At 40.9% G+C, this 21377-nt stretch overlaps 1 protein-coding gene across 4 annotated transcripts in view; it reads left to right on the top strand.

Moving 5' to 3' along the window:
* Vps11 (vacuolar protein sorting 11) overlaps positions 1-21377 on the top strand; it is a 439706-nt gene that overhangs the window by 115469 nt on the left and 302860 nt on the right. The window lies entirely within an intron of this gene.

Below are 21377 nucleotides of genomic sequence, written 5' to 3'. Positions count from 1 at the left end.
CTGACAAAAGATTTTTAGCGAAAATGAGGACCCCCAGGACAGACGGTTCCCCTGGAAGATTGTCCCACTTCCGCAGGACCCATCTTTATGTCCAGTAAACACTCTGGAAGCCTACTTAAACATATCTCCCGTTCAGTCCTCGGGCCCTTACCCATTAGAGAAGGTGAAAGAACCATCATCCTGAAAGGACTCAGACAGAAGATTCTGCATTTCATTAACGGGCTACCTAGAATCATTCCCACATCACTCCCTTACGTCCATGATATATGAGCTGTAGCTACCTCAGTTAATTACTATGAACTTCACTGGACTTACTAAATATACAGGCCGGAAGTCTCCAACAGTATTAAACGCCACTGCTTAAAACCTCTGGAAGCCTTATATTTGCTACAGTGGCAGCAGGGGAATGTGATTCCTCCTGAACATAGTGAACCTTAATCAACTATGTCTTGCTATCCTCTTACCTGTTATTTTGGATTTTGTTACTTCCTCAGGTATTGTTCCAAGTTTTGGGACCATTTCTCTGGTACTATTTCACTGCGCGGCACAGGTCGGAGCCCAGAAAAGGATTTTGACGAAGGAAAAATCTATTTCTGGGCGAGAGACCTGTGCCGCCCAGTGAACCCTCCCTTGACTTCCCTCCCAACATGGGCCCCAAACCTTGGGTGCTATGAGGAGTGACGTCACTGGCGTGGGTTGGGTTAGTGGTAGTAGTGTTGAACGGCACCTCGCTGTGGCGGGGGATTTTGAAGAGGAGATATCTAAATAGTGCGAGACCTCTGGTTGTGAATTATCACGCCCCAGTATTTTATACCGACACCTTATATAGGTGAGCGAGCTGGGTTCAACCTGGCATTCCTATGCTTTTTTTTCTCTGGTAATATATAAGCAGTTATATTCCTTAGAAATAAGTGCTCTAGGAGTATTTCACTGGGCGGCACAGGTCTCTCGCCCAGAAATAGATTTTTCCTTCGTCAAATCCCTTTTTTTACTTTAATATTCTAACTTTTTAATATTTGTGCCTGTTTTAGTTTAGTACTGTATGCATTAAGTTAAAGGGAAGGTTTTAAATGTCGGAAGAGTATACATGTTGTAACCTATCATATTTTTTTTGTTTAAAATTTACATTTACGTACGTAAAACAATCTCTTTCTCTCTCTCTCTCTCTCTCTCTCTCTCTCTCTCTCTCTCTCTCTCTCTCTCTCGTAAATTGTTTTCCTGCTTTGCTACGTACAGTATGTACTGTATGATTTTATATAGATACGGTAAATAATATTTGTAAACAACATATTTTCTAAAAGCTTTTACTGTAAATATCATTATTTATCAGTTTAATCATGCGCGTTAAATGCCTTCTTTGTTTACTGAGCGTGGTTGTTTACTGAGCGTACTTTATGACGCCGTCGTTTCAGGCGGCGTCATAAAGAAAAACATTTCATTTGGAAGTCCTAAGAAAAATCAAGTAAAACATTGGTAATAACAAAATCAACATACCGTATAATCAATATAATCGATGCAAAAACTAACTTATACACAGATGTGTACTGTACACTAAATGTGTTTGTTTATTCATTATGATCAGAGAAACGTAAACAAAACATTGGTTGCCATTTTTTATCGAGCTTTTTGCCGTGTTTAGGAAACGCATGATATAAAATCGCCTTTAATATTTGTGCCTGTTTTAGTTTAGGGTACTGTAGTACATGCATTAAGTGTTCTGTACATTAAAGGGTAGTTTGTTAAAAGTACTACGTACAAGGGAAGGTTTTAAAAGTCTGAATATACATGTTAAATAAATAGGTAAATATGGTGTTAATACTTCGTGGATTTTCACCTATCGCGGTCGGGTCTGGAACCTATCTACCGCGATAAACGAGGGTTCACTGTGTACACAACACATTTTTGTTTAATCTCTCTCTCTCTCTCTCGCTCTCTCTCTCTCTCACACAGAAAAAATTAATAGACATCTCTAACACTAACAGTGAAGAAGAACAAGAGAGAGAGAGAGAGAGAGAGAGAGAGAGAGAGAGAGAGAGAGAGAGAGAGAGAGAGAGAGAGAGAGAGTATTTATTTAAAGAACATGTTAACACCATGTCTACCTTCTCACCGATCGTCCGTCTCCTCCTGGCGTAGCAAATCCTACACCTGCGTTGGCCTGTCTCTAAGGTAAAGTGGCAATAAAACATTTTTTATTTATTATTTCTTTATAATTATCTTTTTTACATGCTTCTTTCATATTATGCAGTTATGTTATTGTTATGTTTAATTATGTGTAGCCATTTATTAAGGATTTATTATGGGTTTTTAGGCTGAGGAACGAATTAAATGAATTACCATGTATTCTTATGGGAAAATTCGTTTCTACATCCGAACATTTTCTACATCCGTAGTCGGTTGTGGAACGAATTAAATTCGTATGTAGAGGGTACCACTGTATAGCTATAAAGAAACTTTTTAGCTAGTTAGGCAAATTATACTAGTGAAGATTTGCATACATTATGATATTTCCTCTTCCGATATGTAACGTTACTTTCATATATGACGGGGACCCCGGTGGTACCAATCGTAGCTGCGGTCCCCACCGGAGTTAGGCTAGCCTAACCCGTTTTATATACGTTAGTAAAGTACATCCCATTGTTTAACCTCTTCGTATTGTTTCCTATTAATTCGGTTGGGGATATATATCCCCTAGAATTTATGGGTATAATTCGATACTTTTCTCCTTTAGAGAAAAGAGGCTAAACCCTTTCTCCCCCCTGAGCGCCGCCATCACAAGCGGCAACCCTATCTTTCGTCATCGCCACCGAGTAGTAAACTCCGGCTTGACTTAGATAGTTTTTTACCGTCTATCTTCTTTGCCGCCGAGTATCCCGGCTTCGAAGTATGGCGGTAACTCAGGGTGTACAGTGAACCCTCGCTACTTCGCGGTTCGACAATCGCGGATTCACCACTTCGCGGGGTTTTTCCATAACCCATATATATATACATATCGCGGATTTTCCGGAAAATTCGAAAATACCGCGAAATCTGAAGACCCCCAAATACGATATTTTGTTACCTGTAATTCCATTAATACTGTAATTAGTAATATCTGCTCTTACTGATTGTTCATTGCATTACATATGATATATAATTCAGCACAGAAAGAAATAAAACACGAAAAGAGAATGTGATCATACGATAATTCAGTACGTAGTAAAATTAAATCGAACATGAAACGCAAATCAGATGCAGTCATACCATATTAGAATGGTGTGTACTGTAATGGATGTGCTTCTTTTCCATGAATCTTTTGTATGTATACGTACGTAGTACAGTACTGCATCCAATAATATTCTTTGTTGCAAAAATCACATTTCGAATAAGCGTACGAGAGAGAGAGAGAGAGAGAGAGAGAGAGAGAGAGAGAGAGAGAGGCGTAAAATAGCGTACGTAAATTTTTATTATTATTGTTATTATTATTATTATTGTTGTTGTTGTTAATAAAATTATTATTGTTATTATTATTATCATTATTATTATTATTATTACTGTACAGTATTATTATCATTATTTATTATTATTACGGTATTGTACTTAATCTACGTACGTTCAGTATGCGCGGGGCATCTTCTATGAGTAGGTAACCAACGCATCATAGTACTGGAAGACGGGTTGTGATTGGTTCAAGCGCTGATAGATGACGAATCAGAACTCAAGTTTTGTTATCTAGCCTGTGATTGGTGTTTTGCCCGCATCTTCTACCCGCAGCATCAAAGTTCTCGCGGGGCTGGATCGTTCACTCTCTGTTACCGCGTATCGCTGAGTAGACGTTCTTAAGTTTGTGAAGTTTAATCTGTGCTGTGTGCGACCTTTTTAAGTTGAACTTTTTGTTACAGTACTGTACGTAAATCCTACTGTAATGGCTCCCAAGCGTTCTGCTTCTCTTAAGGCTGGTAGTGAGCCTAAACGCCACGAAGGATGATGACGATAGCTGAGAAGGTTACGCTTCTCGACATGTTAAAAGATGGTAGAAGTTACGCGGCTGCCGGCCGCCATTTTGGCATCAACGAATCCACCGTTCGCTATATCAAAAAGGACGAGGCGAACATTAGAAAGACGGCTGCAATCACCTTTAGCAGATCAGCGAAGCGAGTCGTTACAACGCGTAATAAAACGATCGTACGCATGGAAGGTGCTTTAGCTGTGTGGATTGCCGACTGCCGGAAGAAGAACATAGCGTTGGATACGAACACCATCCAAACAAAGGCTTTGAGTTTATATGAGAATTTTGCTGCAAAGGAACCTAAAGACGACGACGGCAACCATGCTGAAGATGATGATGATGCAGATGATCCTCAACCAGGGACATCCACTGATTCCCAGCCTCAGAAACGTTTTTCCGCAAGCAAAGGATGGTTCGCGAAGTTTCAGAAACGCTTCGCCCTGAAAAGCGTTTCCCTGCATGGGGAGTCTGCTTCCGCTGACACTGCCGCTGCTGAAACTTACGTGAACCAGACGTTCAAGAATATTATCGCCGAAGGTGGATACAAGCCGGAACAAGTCTTTGATATGGATGAGACTGGCTTGTTTTGGAAGAGAATGCCGTCGCGAACTTTCCTGTTCAAAGAGGAAGCCAAAGCCTCTGGCTTTAAGGCATTCAAGGATCGCGTTACCCTCGTGATGTGTGGCAATGCTGCTGGATTTTTGTTAAAGCCGGGGCTTATTTATAAGTCGAAAAATCCTCGCGCTTTGAAAAATAAAAATAAGAATCTCCTTCCCGTGTACTGGATGCATAATCAAAAAGCATGGATTACGAAGATGCTGACCTGCAACTGGTTCCACCAGTGTTTTATCCCGCAAGTCAGCAAATATCTCGTAGAGAAGGGCTTGCCATTCAAGATCCTTCTCCTTATGGATAACGCTGGTGGACACGCAACTGACCTGTCGCATGAGGGCATTCAGGTTGAGTTCCTGCCACCCAACACCACGTCATTAATTCAACCGATGGACCAGGGGGTTATCAGGGCGTTCAAGGCCCTCTACACGAAGAATACCTTGGCGGACCTCGTTGCGTGTGTGGATGCTGCCCAAGATGACGAGGATGAAGATTTCAACTTGAAGGCGTACTGGCGGCAGTACACCATAGCCACGTGCCTGCAGAATATTCAGAAGGCACTTCAAGAGATGAAACCTGCAACCGTGAATGCGAGCTGGAAGAAGTTGTGGCCCGATATTGTTTACGACGACAAGGGATTTACTCCGTCGGAAATCCAACACTCTGCAATACGGAAATCTGTGCAGTTGGCTGCCATAATTGGAGGTGACGGGTTTGGCGACATGACGACTGAAGACGTCGACGAGTTGTTGGACTGCCATTCCCAGCCCCTAACTGACGCAGACCTCGAAGACCTGACGAAATCGGCAAGTGAGGAAGAGAGTGATACCCAGGAAGAGACCCAAGAAAATGTCGAAGAAACGGGCTTAACATTAGAACGGCTTGCCAAGTTCTGCAACCATATCAAGGAGGCGAAAGAAATGTTACAAGAGTGGGACGAGGATATGGTTCGGTCTATGCAATTCTCCAACAAGGTCGATGACATCATGACTCCCTACAGGATGCTCTTAGAGCGAAAAAAGAAGCAGCGGCAGCAACTTCCGATCACAATGTTTTTCCAGCCTCGCAAAAAAGAGCCAGTTCCTCCTGCTAGTACGCCTTCGGAAGAAATTGAAGAAGTTGAAGAGGTGTCCCAGGAAAAGACACCTCCGTCTGAAGAGACGTAAAATACTATCATTGACTGCACAGTAGAACACATCATCAGCTTCATCATCATCATTTCTACTGTGCAGCAAATTCATCGCCATCATCATTCAAGTTTTTCTTCAACTTCTTTCGTGGTGAGTACAGTAACAATCTTTATTTTTTACTTTAATATTCTTACTGCCTGTTTTATAGTTTAGTAATGTACGTACTGTATGCATTAAGTTAAAGGGAAGGTTTTAAAAGTCTACATGTTGTAACCTATCATATTTTTTTTGTTTAAAATTTACATTTACGTACGTAAAACAATCTCTCTCTCTCTCTCTCTCTCTCTCTCTCTCTCTCTCTCTCTCTCTCTCTCTCTCTCTCTCTCTCTCTCTCTCTCTCTCGTAAATTGTTTTCCTGCTTTGCTACGTACAATACTGTATAATTTATATTTGTAAGGTAACATATTTTGTAAATGCTTTTACTGTAAATACTGTATGTACTGTATCATTATTTATCACTATCATCATGCGCGTTAAATGCCTTGTTTGTTCTGAGCGTGGTTGTTTACTGAGCGTACACGCCGTCGTTTCAGGCGGCGTCATAAAGAAAAAGATTTCATTTGGAAGTCCTAAGAAAAATACGTAAACTAAAACATTGGTAATAAAAAAATCAACATACAGTACTGTATAATCAATATAATCGATGCAAAAACTAACCTATACATATATGTGTACACTAAATGAGTTTGTTTCTTCATTATGATCAGAGATGAACGTAAACAAAACATTGGTTGCCATTTTTTATCGTGCTTTTTAGGTGTTTAGGAAACGCATGATATAAAATCGCCTTTAATATTTGTGCCTGTTTTAGTTTAGGGTGCTGTAGTACATGCATTAAGTGTTCTGTACATTAAAGGGTGGTTTGTTAACAGTACTACGTACAAGGGAAGGTTTTAAAAGTCCGAATATACAGGTTAAAGAAATAGGTAAATATGATGTCACTACTTCGCGGATTTTCACCTATCGCGCCCGCGTCTGGAACCTATCTACCGCGATAAACGAGGGTTCACTGTACTTTCTTGCAGCCGACAATGTCGCCGACAGGGGAATCTTTGTTCCTCTGTCGCCCATGATGTTGTCGGCATGGGAAGCCATGCTTCCTTAGTTTACAGCCGAAAGTAGGCGGAATACCTGCCGCCGCCTTTCTCCCCTGCAAACTATAAGACACTTTTCCCTCCCTTCTCTGTCCTTTAGTGTCGGCCTAGCCGTCACAATATTCTTTCGCCGATATTCTGACAGTCATCCCGGCTTGCTGGATTGACTAAGTTGCCGGCCGCGACCCTACCAGCGGCGGTTAGGTTGCCGCCTCGGCCAACTCCTCCTTATGTCCTTCCTTCACCGGAAGCGAATGCCCCGGGGTGAAAGACTGAGCCGCCCCTGACGGCTGCCGGTGGGAATCCCATTATACTGTTGAGAATTCCTTAGTCCTCTCTTGGACTGCCATCCACAGACCTTGCAACTGGCAGTACAGCTGGCAGCAAAAGTTGTTGCTGGATGGAATCTAGAATCAGATGCATTCCTCCATTCCATTAGAACTCTTATTCTGGCAAGGAGACAGTAGCCGGCAGTAGCCCTCCTACACTTCCAATTATTGTGCTAAACCATAATAATAGGAAATCCTCCTTTCCATTCTTTCTTTCTCTCTATCAGTTAGTGCCGCCAGGCACTAGCCTAACCCCGGTAGTTTACCGGTAAAACTACAGTATACAACAATACAGTAGCCAGTAAAACTACAGTATATAACAATACAGTGAGCCTTCGCAACTTCGCGGTTCGACTATCGCGGATTCACGACTTCGCGGATTTTTTTCATAACTTATGTATATACATATATCGCGGATTTTCCGGAAATTTCGAAAATAGCCGCGATATATGAAGACCCCAAATATTTCGTTAATTCCATTAATAATTAGTAATATCTGCTCTTACTGATGGTTCATTGCATTACATATGACATATAATTCAGTAGAGAAAGAAATAAAACACCAAAAGAGAATGTGATCATACGATAATTCAGTATACGTAGTAAAATTAAATCGAACATGAAACGCAAATCAGATGCAGTCTGACTTTGTCATACAGTATTTGAATGGTGTAAGGCTGCTGATGGCTGCTACTACAAATGTAATGGATGTGCATCTTTTCCATGAATCTTTTGTATGTATACGTACGTAGTACTGCATCCAATAATATTCTTTGTTGCAAAAATCACATCTCGAATAAGCGTACATATCCTACAACAAAACAAGCGGAAAATAGCATACGTAAAGCATACTGTATATAGCATCTTGTATTTGAATTTGTAACTACTACGTAGCATGTAAGACGGACTGTGATTGGTTCCAGTGCTGATAGATGACGAATCAGCTCAAAAGTTTTGTAATCTAGCCTGTGATTGGTGTTTTGACCGCTTCTCCGATCCGCAGCATCTTCTTGCGGCCACTTTGTTTGCCGCTCTCTCGCCGGGTAGATGCTGCTACGTTACTGTGTAACTTTAATCTGTGCTGTGCGTGACTGTTTGAAGTTGAACTTTTTGTTGAACTTTCTGTTAACCCCTACAATGGCTCCCAAGCGTTCTGCTTCTACTAAGGCTGGTAGTGAGCCTAAACGCCACCGAAAAATGATGGCGATTGCTGAGAAGGTGACACTTCTCGATATGTTGAAAGAAGGCAGAAGTTACGCGGCCGCAGCCCGCCATTTTGAAGTGAACGAATCCACCGTTCGCTACATTAAGAAGGACGAGGCGAACATTAGAAAGACGGCTGCCATCACCTTTAGCAGGTCAGCGAAGCGAGTTGTTACCGCTCGTAATAAAACGATTGTCCATATGGAAGGTGCTTTAGCAGTCTGAATTGCCGACTGCCGGAAGAAGAACATAGCCTTGGATACGAACACCATCCGAACCAAGGCTTTGGGTTTGTATGAGAATTTTGTAGCAAAGGAACCTCAAGATGATGATGGCGACCATGCTGAAGAAGACGAAGATGATGTACTAGATGAACTTCAAGCAGGGACATCTACTGATTCCCAGCCTCAGAAACAACGTTTTTCTGCTAGCAAAGGATGGTTCGCAAAGTTTCAGAAACGCTTTGGCCTGAAAAGCGTTTCCCTGCATGGCGAGGCTGCTTCCGCTGACACTACCGCTGCTGAAACTTACGCGAATGAGACATTTAAGAACATTATCACTGAAGGTGGATACAAGCCCGAACAAGTGTTTAATATGGATGAGACTGGCTTGTTTTGGAAGAGAATGCCGTCGCAAACTTTCCTGTTCAAAGAAGAAGCCAAAGCCTCTGGCTTTAAAGCGTGTTACCCTCGTGATGTGTGGCAATGCTGCTGGATTTTTGCTAAAGCCGGGGCTTATTTACAAATCGAAAAACCCTCGCGCTTTGAAAAATAAAAATAAGAATCTCCTTCCCGTGTACTGGATGCATAATCCAAAAGCATGGATTACGAAGATGCTGGCCTCCAACTGGTTCCACCAGTGTTTTATTCCGCAAGTCAGTAAATATCTCTTAGAGAAGGGCTTGCCATTTAAGATCCTTCTCCTTATGGATAACGCTGGTGGACACGCAACTGATCTGTCGCATGAGGGCATTCAGGTTGAGTTCCTGCCACCCAACACAACGTCATTAATTCAACCGATGGACCAGGGGGTTATCAGGGCGTTCAAGGCCCTTTACACAAAGAATACCTTGGCGGACCTCGTTGCATGTGTGGATGCTGCCCAAGATGAGGAGGATGAAAAATTCAATTTGAAGGCCTACAAAGGTAGAGGCCCATAAAGTGTCTCCTCAAGAAACCCCTCAAGGGGTAGAGGAAGACGCAGTCACGGAAGCAAGTCCTCAGGAACCTCTAAGCAATGAGAGGTTCCAGGTAGGAGGCAGACTCTTCCACTTTCGGGATCGTTGGATCTTTGATCCCGGGGCCCACAGCCTAATCACGAATGGACTCGTTTGGAAATGGAACAAAATTCCACCTCCTTTTCCAGAATTCTTCCTACACTCCTCCCCCTTATTGGAAGAATATACCTCAGAACTCTTGAACAAGAAGGTAATAAGGAAAGTGAAGTCCATCAGATTCCAGGGAAGGCTGTTCTGTGTTCCCAAGAAAGACTCGGATTAACTCAGAGTCATTCTAGACTTGTCTCCACTCAGCAAGTTCATCGAGAACAAGAAGTTGCGGATGCTTACCTTACAACACATAAGGACCCTTCTACCAAAAGGGGCGTACACATTCTCAATAGACCTGGGAGATGCTTACTGGCACCTACCAGTTAGTCGCCCCCTCGCCTCCTACCTAGGATTCAGGCTACAGAAGATAAAGTATGTATTCACAGCCATACTCTTTGGGCTAAACATAGCCCCAAGGATATTCACAAAACTTGCGGATACAATCGCCCAACAACTATGCTCAGAAGGAATTCAGGTAGTAGCATACCTAGACGATTGGCTGGTATGGGCAGCATCCAAGACGACTTGTCTACAAGCAGCCGGAATGGTGATCCAGTTCCTGGAGCACCTAGGCTTCAAGATCGACCGCAAGAAATCTCACCTTTTTCCAGCTCAGAAGTTTCAATGGTTAGGAATCCATTGGAACTTAAAGTCACACCATCTCTCCATTCCACTGAAGAAGAGGAGAGAGATAGCGGGATCTGTCAAGAGACTAATCAAACACAAGAGGATTTCAAGACGCCAACAGGAAAGAGTATTGGGCTCTCTCCAGTTTGCAGCAGTGACAGACCCAGTGCTAAAAGCACAGTTAAAGGATGCGTCAGGAGTCTGGAGAAGCTACGCATCAAACGCTTGAAGAGATCAACAAAGGTTGACACTGACCAGATTGCGCATGCTACTAAGGCCGTGGTCAACAGCCAAGAGCCTAGCAGGAACAATTCCCTTACAACCACCTCAGCCATTAGTGGTAATACACACAGATGCCTCCCTGGAAGGATGGGGAGGCCATTTGCAAGAAAGGAAAGTGCAGGGGAATTGGTCACACCAGTTCAAAACCGTTCACATCAACATCTTGGAAGCTATGGCAGTCTTTCTAATTTTGAATAAACTATCCCCTCGCAGGTCAATCCACATCAGACTGGTCTTGGACAACGAAGTGATAGTAAGATGTCTAAATCGACAAGGCTCGATATCACCTCACATCAATCACGTGATGTTAGCCATCTTTTACCTGGCAAGGAAGAGAAGATGACAATTATCAGCAGTTCACTTTCAAGGGTTCCGCAATGTGACGGCGGATGCTCTATCCAGGCGAAAGCCAATAGAGACTGAATGGTCCCTAGACGCAGACTCATTCTCCTTCATATCGGAAAAAGTCCCAGAACTGCAGATCGACCTCTTTGCAATGAGCGACAACAAGAAACTACCTCGTTATGTAGCCCCTTACGAGGTCCCTCAAGCAAAAGCGATAGACACCATGTCTCTCGACTGGAACAGATGAATCTACCTGTTCCCACCAACCAATCTCTGGCTAAGAGTCCTCGACAAACTAAGATCCTTCAGAGGAACAGCTGCAGTAGTGGCTGCCAAATGGCCCAGAAGCAATTGGTTCCCTCTAGTTCTAGAATTGAAACTGAAGCTGCTTCCTCCGCCGAACCCAGTTTTATCCCAACTGGTTCAGAAGTCGACTGTTTACGCTTCATCCTCGAGAACCAACAACCTACATCTCATGATTTTCTCGCCCTAGCAGCCAAGAAAAGGGTTGGGATCTCAAAGGACAAGATCGACTTCATCGAAGAATACAAGTCAAGTTCAACTAGAGACAATATGAATCATCTTGGAAGAAGTGGGTTTCCTTTGTGAAAGCAAGGAAACCGACAGAAATATCAATAGACTTCTGTCTCTCCTTCTTCATCCACCTACACGAACAAGGCCTTGCTTCCACCACAATAACTGCGTGCAAGTCTTTGACTAGACCTCTTCTGTACGCCTTTCAGGTGGACCTTTCAGGTGAAATCTTCAATAAGATACCAAAAGCATGTGCTAGACTCAAACCAGCAACCCTTCTAAAGCCCATAACATGGTCGTTGGACAAGGTCTTGCACTATGCTTCGAATCTGAACAAGGAGGATTGCACCTAAAGGATCTAACACAGAAAGTGATATTTCTGTTTTCTATAGCCTCAGGGGCTAGAGTTAGTGAAATAGGTGCCTTATCCAGAATTGAAGACCTTAATCAGTTCTTGGAAACAGGAGAACTGAATCTCTTCCCTGATCCTACCTTTCTTGCCAATAACAAGCTGCCCACCAAAAGGTGAGGTCCTTGGAGAATCTGCCCTCTGAAGGAAGATGTCTCTCTATGCCCAGTAGTGTCTCAAGGTCTATCTTCGAAGAACTTCAGACTTCAAGGAGGGACAGCTCTTTCGAGGCAAAACCTCAGGATCAAACTTATCTCTAAAACAACTGAGGGCAAAACTCACCTACTTTATTTGCAGAGCGGATCCTGACAGCACACCTGCAGCTCACTATCCAAGGAAAGTTGCTTCTTCGTTGAATTTCTTTCAACACATGAACTTTGAGAGGCTCCGCTTATATACAGGGTGGAAATCATCTAGTGTGTTCTATAAACATTATGCGAAGCAAGTGCATGAGATAAAACTTTTTGTGTTGGCGGCAGGTAGTGTCATGAAACCTGTTGTCTAGTGCTGCGATGAACAGTGGACTGCTTTGGGACTCAACAGTGTATCGGGTGAATAGGTGTTAACACCTTCTAGTGGTAATACCTTCTAGTGAAAATCACTATGGTGATTAATAGTCTGTTCTATATAGGTGCAGAATCTAACCAATAATACCAGTGCCGTGTGAACATTTGAACACAGTGTTGAAGGATATCCAACATCTGAGTGAAACTAGAAAAGTTTAGCTTCACATTCATTGAGTGGCATTTTTAAAAAATGAATTAATGTATGTATATTCTTCCCTTACAGGTCAAAAATATATATAACCATGATGTTTATACGTGCAAGGTTAGATTCCTTCTCATGATACATTGTTAATTTATTTTGCTTATGAAAATAAAGAGAAAAAATGTATCCGCGTCTTCTTTTATCCTCAGTACATCAGTAAAAGAATCCAGAGTTTTTCTATTTCCTTAAATAGACACCTTGATGGTACCGATTTCCAAAGTATGAATAGGTAATCTCTGGAAAGTTTCCCTTGTGTCCTTATGGAAATACTAATTTTGAATCCTTATAGTCGAAGTCGACATTTTCCCTGCAGGGGGCAGGAAGCCCAAAGCTAGTTCCAAGCTTGGTGGATATGACAAATAATGGTAATTTCATATATAAGGGTCTAGGAGACCATATAAGGAACTCATTCAAAGTAAAGGCACTTATACATACCCACAGATATAGTACTTTCAAGTTAATTCTCTGCTAAGCTTCCATCAGGACGACATGGCCAAGCCCAAAAAACGGATTTTGAGTAAAGCGAAAAATCTATTTTTGGGTGAGATAGCCAGGTCATCCTGATGGACCTACCCTTCTTTCTTAAATGACCCCACCCAAAACTACTCTTATCTGCGGCTATTCCTGCTTAATTGCAAACTAGGAATGATGGGCCGTAGTAGTACGGAGAGGAGGTCCACCGGGTACCTTGATAACGGCTCCCCTTTCGTTCGCTACTCTTCCCCCTCAAAGAGTTAAATCTATTCGGGGTGAAGATTTCTATGTGTCGTATAAAAAAATACGTCCCCTGATATTATGCGATATCCTTTTAGATATATTAAGGATACTCGCGCCAGGAGTTAGAATTCTGGAGACCTATGGTTAATTCTCTGGGAGTATCACTGTAGCAAATATCCCTTAGAAAGCTACCTAAAGGAACCTTCCATCAGGACGACATGGCTATCTCACCCAAAAATAGATTTTTCAGTTTGCTCAAAATCCGTTTTGCGAGCAATTTTTTGGGAAAGGAATTGAGGGCTTCTCCCGATTTCCATGCAGACTTATAGTCGGACTTGTCTAGTTAAGGGACTCGACTAGAGATTCTGTCTAGCTGAAAAGACAGGTCACATACAATGGCTCGTCTTTGACTCTGGAGAACCCATTACAGACTCCCTTTACGATTGAATACTCTGTGGTGAGAGTCGAGTGAAGTCTGTTTTTTCCTCTTCTCAAGATTGCTATTCTGGTCATGCACTCAAAGATTGCCAATGAAGGGAATCATCTTTTTAAGCTTAGGCAACGGAAGACCTTTGCTCGTCCAATGAGCATCTTCTCCAATCGTTGCTTTCTTTTTCAACGTTTGATACTTTCTTAAAATTCTCAAGCAGGTGAACCAACAAAACAACCAACAAAAAACAAAGAAAATCCTACCCTTAACTATGGACCCTTCAAATACTGACTCCCCATCCCCTGGATTTGCTTACTCCCTCCCGGCACTGTTGACGACCTCTGATAATTTGAATAGGGAAAGTTCTGTTGATGACCTCAGAAATGGTAAGGACCATTCTACTGATATTTTAAAATCGAGTAATTTGGGTAACACGAGGAAACTTCGAATCCTTCATGTTACCCAAATTCCAATAGAGACAAACTACAATGATTTATATAAAGCATTTGAGTGCTATGGAAGTATAAAAGAAATAAGGATGAAACTTGAAGATGAAAAATGGGAATCATGGTTATCTTACTGTAGTTATTACGAAGCATTTAGTGCAATAAGTAACATGAATAATATTAAAATTAATATCTTGAATGTCACGGCTGCTCTCTGCGATAAAGTACCAAAGGATTTGGATGTATATAGGCCTGCCGATTGGTTGGAAAAAGACGCGGATTTAGTTATGCCCTCCCAGAGAAAGCCAAAACCACCAATGTGGCTTATAGCTGAATCAAAGGGGGCTACAGGGAATTACTTTAAGATATGCAAATTGATTCAGAAAAAAGTAGGAACTATTGCACCGGGTGATATATCTCGTTTTGGAAAAAATAGTTTCCTCATTCATGCCAAATCAAGTACACAGTCTGTAATATTGTCCAACATAAAAACATCTAATGATGATATTAAGTTATATGTCAAACCCCACCTAAATTTTAGCTACGGAAGGGGAGTAGTTTTTAACAGAGATCTATATGAATTTACAGAGGAGGAGATACTGGCCATGTGTCCATTAAATGTATGGAAAGTTCACAAAGTCCCAGGTACATCAATGATAATCCTTACGTTCCAGGATGCTGATGTACCTTTTCATATTGTTTTTGAGAACGAAAGGATTAAATTAAGACCATTCAAGCAGAAGCCACTGCAATGCTTTAATTGTTTTAAATTTGGGCACCCATCTAAAGTTTGCAAAAATGAGAAAATGTGTGGTATTTGCTCCAAATCTTACCATGGAGAGTGTGCACTTGGAGCCAGGTGTTTAAAATTGCAGCTCAAATCATAAATCCACAGACAAGAGCTGCAAGCTATATAAGTTGGAGGAAGCTGCCCTCAACAAATCAAACTTAGAACATATAAGTGTGACCCATGCCAAAAGACTATTAAATAAATCAAATACATATGCTAAGGGTTTAAAATCAAACCAACGTAGTACTGCCAATAGCTAAAAAAATTGTATACCATCCGATAAAGTGTCAAATAACGAGGTAACCATATTATCTCCTGAGGCTTTACCATGGTGTATTAACACTAGGGCATTGCCCATTGCTGTACAGCCTTCGTCCCCCATCACAACTTACCTGATGCACCTGTAGTGGGAAAGGTGCAAAAACCTAGAATCCCACCATCCATTAATTGTAAAAGAGAGAGACCTCCATCTCTCTCTCCCCCCTCCATTAGAAACATTAAAAGTTATGACGTCAAATAAATTTGATGTTTTGTCTGTTGATGTTTTTAATGAACCAGAAAATAAACTGAATAAATTAGAAATCCAAGTTGAGGTCTACCATCCACCTCAACAAACAGATCAAAAGGATACAAAGAAAAACACAAACGTAAAACCCAACATAACAAGACCATCTCTGAAGAAACTTACAGGTAATAATGTTAGATTAAAAACTGCTAATGGGAAGACCTCATCCAAGATGTCTTCCAGAAATAATCCATAGTTTTCTCCTTCCTTTTGCAATGGAACTGTCAGGGTTTAAGGGCAAAATATGAAGAACTTAAGCTCCTAATTCATGAACATTCCCCCATAATTGTATGTCTACAGGAAAGTATGCTTGATGCTAACACTCCTAATCCTCGAGAGTATGTTAGCTATAGAACACCATATAATCAACAAGTAGGGAGCCATGGTGGAAATCTCATGTACGTTCCTTGAGACGTTCCCCTAATACCTATGTGTATACGTACAACCCTGCAGGCAGTGGTTGTACAAATTGATATAGGGATAATATATACAATATGCTCTCTGTACTTACCTCCAAATGATAATATTTTATATGATGATTTAGCAGAGGTCATTCAACAACTCCCTCAACCTTTTCTCTTACTGGGAGATATGAATGGTAGATATCCTTTATGGGGTGATGTTTTGGCAAACACAAGGGGCAATATTATTTCATCAATTGTGGAGAATGAGGATGTGGGACTCCTTAATACAGGAGAGCCCACACACTTCCATGTTGACCTTTCAATTATTATTTATTATTATTATTATTATTACTAGCCAAGCTACAACCCTAGTTGGAAAAGCAAGATGCTATAAGCCCAGGGGCTCCAATAGGGAAAATGGCCCAGTGAGGAAAGGAAATAAGGAAATAAATAAACGATGAGAACAAATTAACTATAAATCATTCTAAAAAAAGTAACAACGTCAAAACAGATATGTCATATATAAACTATTAACAACCTCAAAAACAAATATGTTATATATAAACTATAAAAAGACTCATGTCTGCCTGGTCAACATAAAGACATTTGCTCCAACTTTGAACTTTTGAAGTTCTACTGATTCAACTACCCGATTAGGAAGATCATTCCACAACTTGGTAACAGCTGGAATAAAACTTCTAGAGTACTGTGTAGTATTGAGCCTCATGATGGAGAAGGCCTGGCTATTAGAATTAACTGTCTGCCTAGTATTACGAACAGGATAGAATTGTCCAGGGAGATCTGAATGTAAAGGATGGTCAGAGTTATGAAAAATCTTATGCAACATGCATAATGAACTAATTGAACGACGGTACCAAAGATTAATATCTAGATCAGGAATAAGAAATTTAATAGACCGTAAGTTTCTATCCAACAAATTAAGATGAGAATCAGCAGCTGAAGACCACACAGGAGAACAATACTCACAACAAGGTAGAATGAAAGAATTAGAACGCTTCTTCAGAATAGATTGATCACCGAAAATCTTGAAAGACTTTCTCAATAAGCCAATTTTTTGTCCAGTTGAAGAAGACACAGACCTAATGTGTTTCTCAAAAGTAAATTTGCTGTCGAGAATCACACCTAAAATTTTAAAAGAGTCATACAAATTTAAAGAAACATTATCAATACTGAAATCAGGATGTTGAGGAGCCAACGTCCTTGGCCTACTTATAATCATGTTTCGAGTTTTGTTAGGATTCAACTTCATACCCCATAATTTGCACCATACACTAATTTTAGCTAAATCTCTATTAAGGGATTCAGCAACCCCAGATCTACATTCAGTGGATGGAATTGATGCAGAGAGAGTAGCATCATCTGCATATGCAACAGGCTTGTTTTCTAGGCCAAACCACATGGCATGTGTATATAGTATGAAACGTAATGGGCCAAGAACACTACCCTGTGGAACACCAGACATCATATTCCTATACTCAATATGGTGCCCATCAACAACAACTCTTTGAGATCTATTACTTAAAAAATCAATAATAATGCTAAGGAACAACCCACCCACTCCCAACTGTTTCAGTTTGAAAACAAGGGCCTCATGATTAACACGGTCAAAGGCAGCACTAAAATCAAGGCCAATCATACGAACTTCCTGACTACAATCAAGGGATTTCTGTACAGCATTGGCAATTGTAAGAGGGGTATCACATGCTCCAAGGCCTTTACGAAAACCAAATTTCAAACTAGGGAATAGATGATTACCTTCAGCAAACCTATTAAGACTTTTGCCAGAAGAAGTTCAAAAACTTTAGATAATATGGGAGTTATGGAAATTGGGTGGTAATCAGTGGGACTTGAGCTACCACAAACACATTTACATAGAGGAGTAACATTACCAATTCTCCAACAAGTGCTAAAAGCTCCTCTTCATACTAACTTGCGCAAAATAACCGATAACTTTGGAGCTAAGAAATCTGCTGTCTTTATAAAAAACAAAGGAAAAATACCATTTGGGTCTACACATCCATAAGCATCAAGGTCCATCCACAGAGTTTTAATTTCATGAGATCGAAAAGCTAAACTAGTTAGTTTAGCCTCAGGAAAACAGGAATGAGGAAGTTCAAGTTTTTCATTACTCTGTATACTGTCAAAACATCAGCCTAAAGGGTTGCCTTTTCCTTTTGACAGTGAGTGACGGAGCCATCTGGTTTAAGTAAAGGAGGAACTGTTGCATCTACACCAAAGAGTGCATATTTAAGGGTAGACCACCATTTATGTTCCTGAGTTGTATCAGAAAGGGTTTCGTTTATGGTTAAATTGTACTCCTTTTCAGTTGAGGCATAAACTCTTTGATCAAAAGCTCTAAGCTGAGTATAGTTATTCCAGGTCAAATCGATCTGTTACCCTTCCAAAGATGATAGGCCTCCTGCTTCTCCAAATAAGCACGTCTACAATCATCATTGAGCCATGGTTTGTCCTTCACTCGCTACCATAGCACAAGAGAAGGGATACGCCTATCAATTATGTTTACTAGATTCTCATTCAAAGGGACTACAGGATCTACACTTCTATATAATTGTGACCAATTCAAGCTCAAAAGATCATGCAAAATCCCATTCCAGTCTGCTTAAGATTTCATATAAATTTTACAAGAGTATGATACTTCAGGGACAGGCCGCTCTGTCTTCACTACTAATGAAATCAAGGCATGATCAGATGTCCTGACTGGAGAACCATCCTTACTAGTTATAACGCCAGGGGAGTCAGTGTATACGAGGTCCAAGCAATTACCAGACCTTTGAGTAGCTTCATTTATGATTTGCTCACAGCCTGATTTAGAGGCAAAGTCTAAAGCTCTTAAGCCATGGTGATCGGTAGGAGAGATAGAACTTAACTACTCCGTATGGTGAGCATTAAAATCACCAACAAAGACAAAAGAAGCCTTTCTGTCATCTTGTATCCTAGCTGTAATGGTAAGAAGACAATCGAAGATAGAATTATCCATGTCTGGATTCCGGTAGATCGAACACAAATAGAAGTTATGCCTGCCACAAACTTTTATTACCTGAATCTCATGACATCCACATTGATAGCAGGACTTATGAGAAACATGGTACTCAGTCCTAATATACACCGACATTCCCCTCGCCTCAGGGATGGCATCACGTTTCAACATTATTGGCTTCTTAAAACCAGTTATAAGGAGCTCAGATGAGTGCCTCATATTAGAAACCAAAGTTTCTGAGCACAAAAGAATATCATACTGTCTGGACGCAACTGTAAGGTCTTGGATATTTGCATGAAGACCACGGATATTGCAATATAGAAGATGACATTGTCGAAATCTAGGACGTACTGGTCCCGGATTTCACTCAATGTCTCCAGACAGCATAAGAATTAATAGAAATAAAAGAGACATCATACTTAAAAACTAGATTAACAAGAATTTTAGCAAAAACAATATGTACAGAATTATAAATAAAGTGATTGATGATACCCATAGACTATAGTAAAAAGTCAGAAAAACTGGTCAACATGGAGGAGCCGATACACCATGCGAGGCTAAATACCCTCCAGAATAGCCACTTCAATTGAAGGGAGGACAGTAAGGATGGTTTTGAGAAGAAAAAGAATCAGAAAAAGGAAAAGACAACCTCTTGATAAACCATCAGGCATCCATGGCACTTCTATTAAGCCTGCCCAACACACTATTTCAAAAAAACAAGAGGAAAAAAACATAAGATAGAGTAGTGTGCCCGAGTGTACCCTCAAGCAAGAGAACTCTAACCCAGGACAGTGGAAGACCATGGTACAGAGGCTATGGCACTACCCAAGACTAGAGAACAATGGTTTAATTTTGGAGTGTCCTTCTCCTAGAAGAGCTGCTTACCATAGCTAAAGAGTCTCTTCTACCCTTACCAAGAGGAAAGTACACTGAACAATTGCAGTACAGTAATTAACCCTTGGGTGAAGAAGTGTTTAGTATCTCATTGTTGTCAGGTGTAGGAGGAAAGACGAGAATATGTAAAGAATAGGCCAGGCTATTCTGTGTAAGTGTAGGCAAAGAAAAGATAAGCCATAACCAGAGAGAGGGATCCAATGCATTACCGTCTGGCTAGTCAAAGGATCCAATAACTCTAGTGGTAGTATCTCAATGGGCAGGTGGGGCCCTGGCCAACCTACTGCCTATGCAAGCTCTAACTGCCTTCTTGATTTTGATTGGAGGACATTAGATGATTGGCATACTAGTGATCATGCACCAATCATTATAAACACCAAGGGTCCGCCTTTACAAAGATCGCCACAATAGAATCTTGACAGGGCAGACTGGGTTAAATTTTGTGAGCTAAGTGAAATCAAAGGGAGAGCAGAACAGTTTGAAAGTATTGATGATGCCATAGACCTACTGAATGGAGCTCTCCATACAGCAGGAATCAATTCAATTCCCAAAACTACAGGACTATTCAAAAGACGACCAGTCCCGTGGTGGTCTTCAGAATTAACAGCCTTGCACAGAGCCACCAGAAAATCTCTTGACTATATTGCGTAGACACAGTACGGATGAAAATTTGATAACATACAAAAATTTTAGAGCACAGTTCCGTCGTGCCATGAAAGAAGCTAGATGCCAATATTGGGTGGCTTTTGTTTCCTCCATTAATAGTAGAACTTCTGTATGGAGGAAAATAGAAAAAATTGCAGGCAAATTTACCCCAAACCAACCACCAGTGTTGAAAGTTAATGGTCAGTATGTGACTGAAGAAAATGAAGTTAGCAATGCCCTGGCTGACCATTTTTCAAATGTATCGTGCAAGAGTGTAGCAGCTCCTGGTCACCAGTACAGGAGCATTGAAGAAAAGAAAATTTTAAATTTTGCAACAGGAAGGGGAGAGTCATATAATTCTCCTTTCACTGAAAGAGAATATGATTTGGCACTTTCCACTTGTAACGATACAGCCCCTGGACCCGATGGAATTCCATATGCAATGCTTAAACATGTACATTTTAATACAAAGTTATTTATTTTAAGCATTATTAATAGAATATGGCATGATCATAGTTATCCAAGTGTTTGGGAACTAGCCATTATTTTAGCCTTTTTAAAAGCTGGTAAGGACAGGTTTTTAGCAGCAAACTACCAACCTATTGCATTGACATCTTGTTTATGTAAAATTATGGAGAAGATGGTCAATGCAAGGCTGATGTGGTACCTTGAAAAGAAGGGTATTTTATCACCGATTCAATGTGGATTCGGAAAAATGCATTCAACAACTGATGTGTTGATAAGACTTGAGTCCTCTATTTG

The sequence above is a fragment of the Palaemon carinicauda genome, chromosome 5, assembly GCF_036898095.1.
Source record: "Palaemon carinicauda isolate YSFRI2023 chromosome 5, ASM3689809v2, whole genome shotgun sequence".
Taxonomy (NCBI): domain Eukaryota; kingdom Metazoa; phylum Arthropoda; class Malacostraca; order Decapoda; family Palaemonidae; genus Palaemon; species Palaemon carinicauda.
Note: the sequence above shows the minus strand (reverse complement) of the source record. Positions and strands in the feature narration are given on the sequence as shown.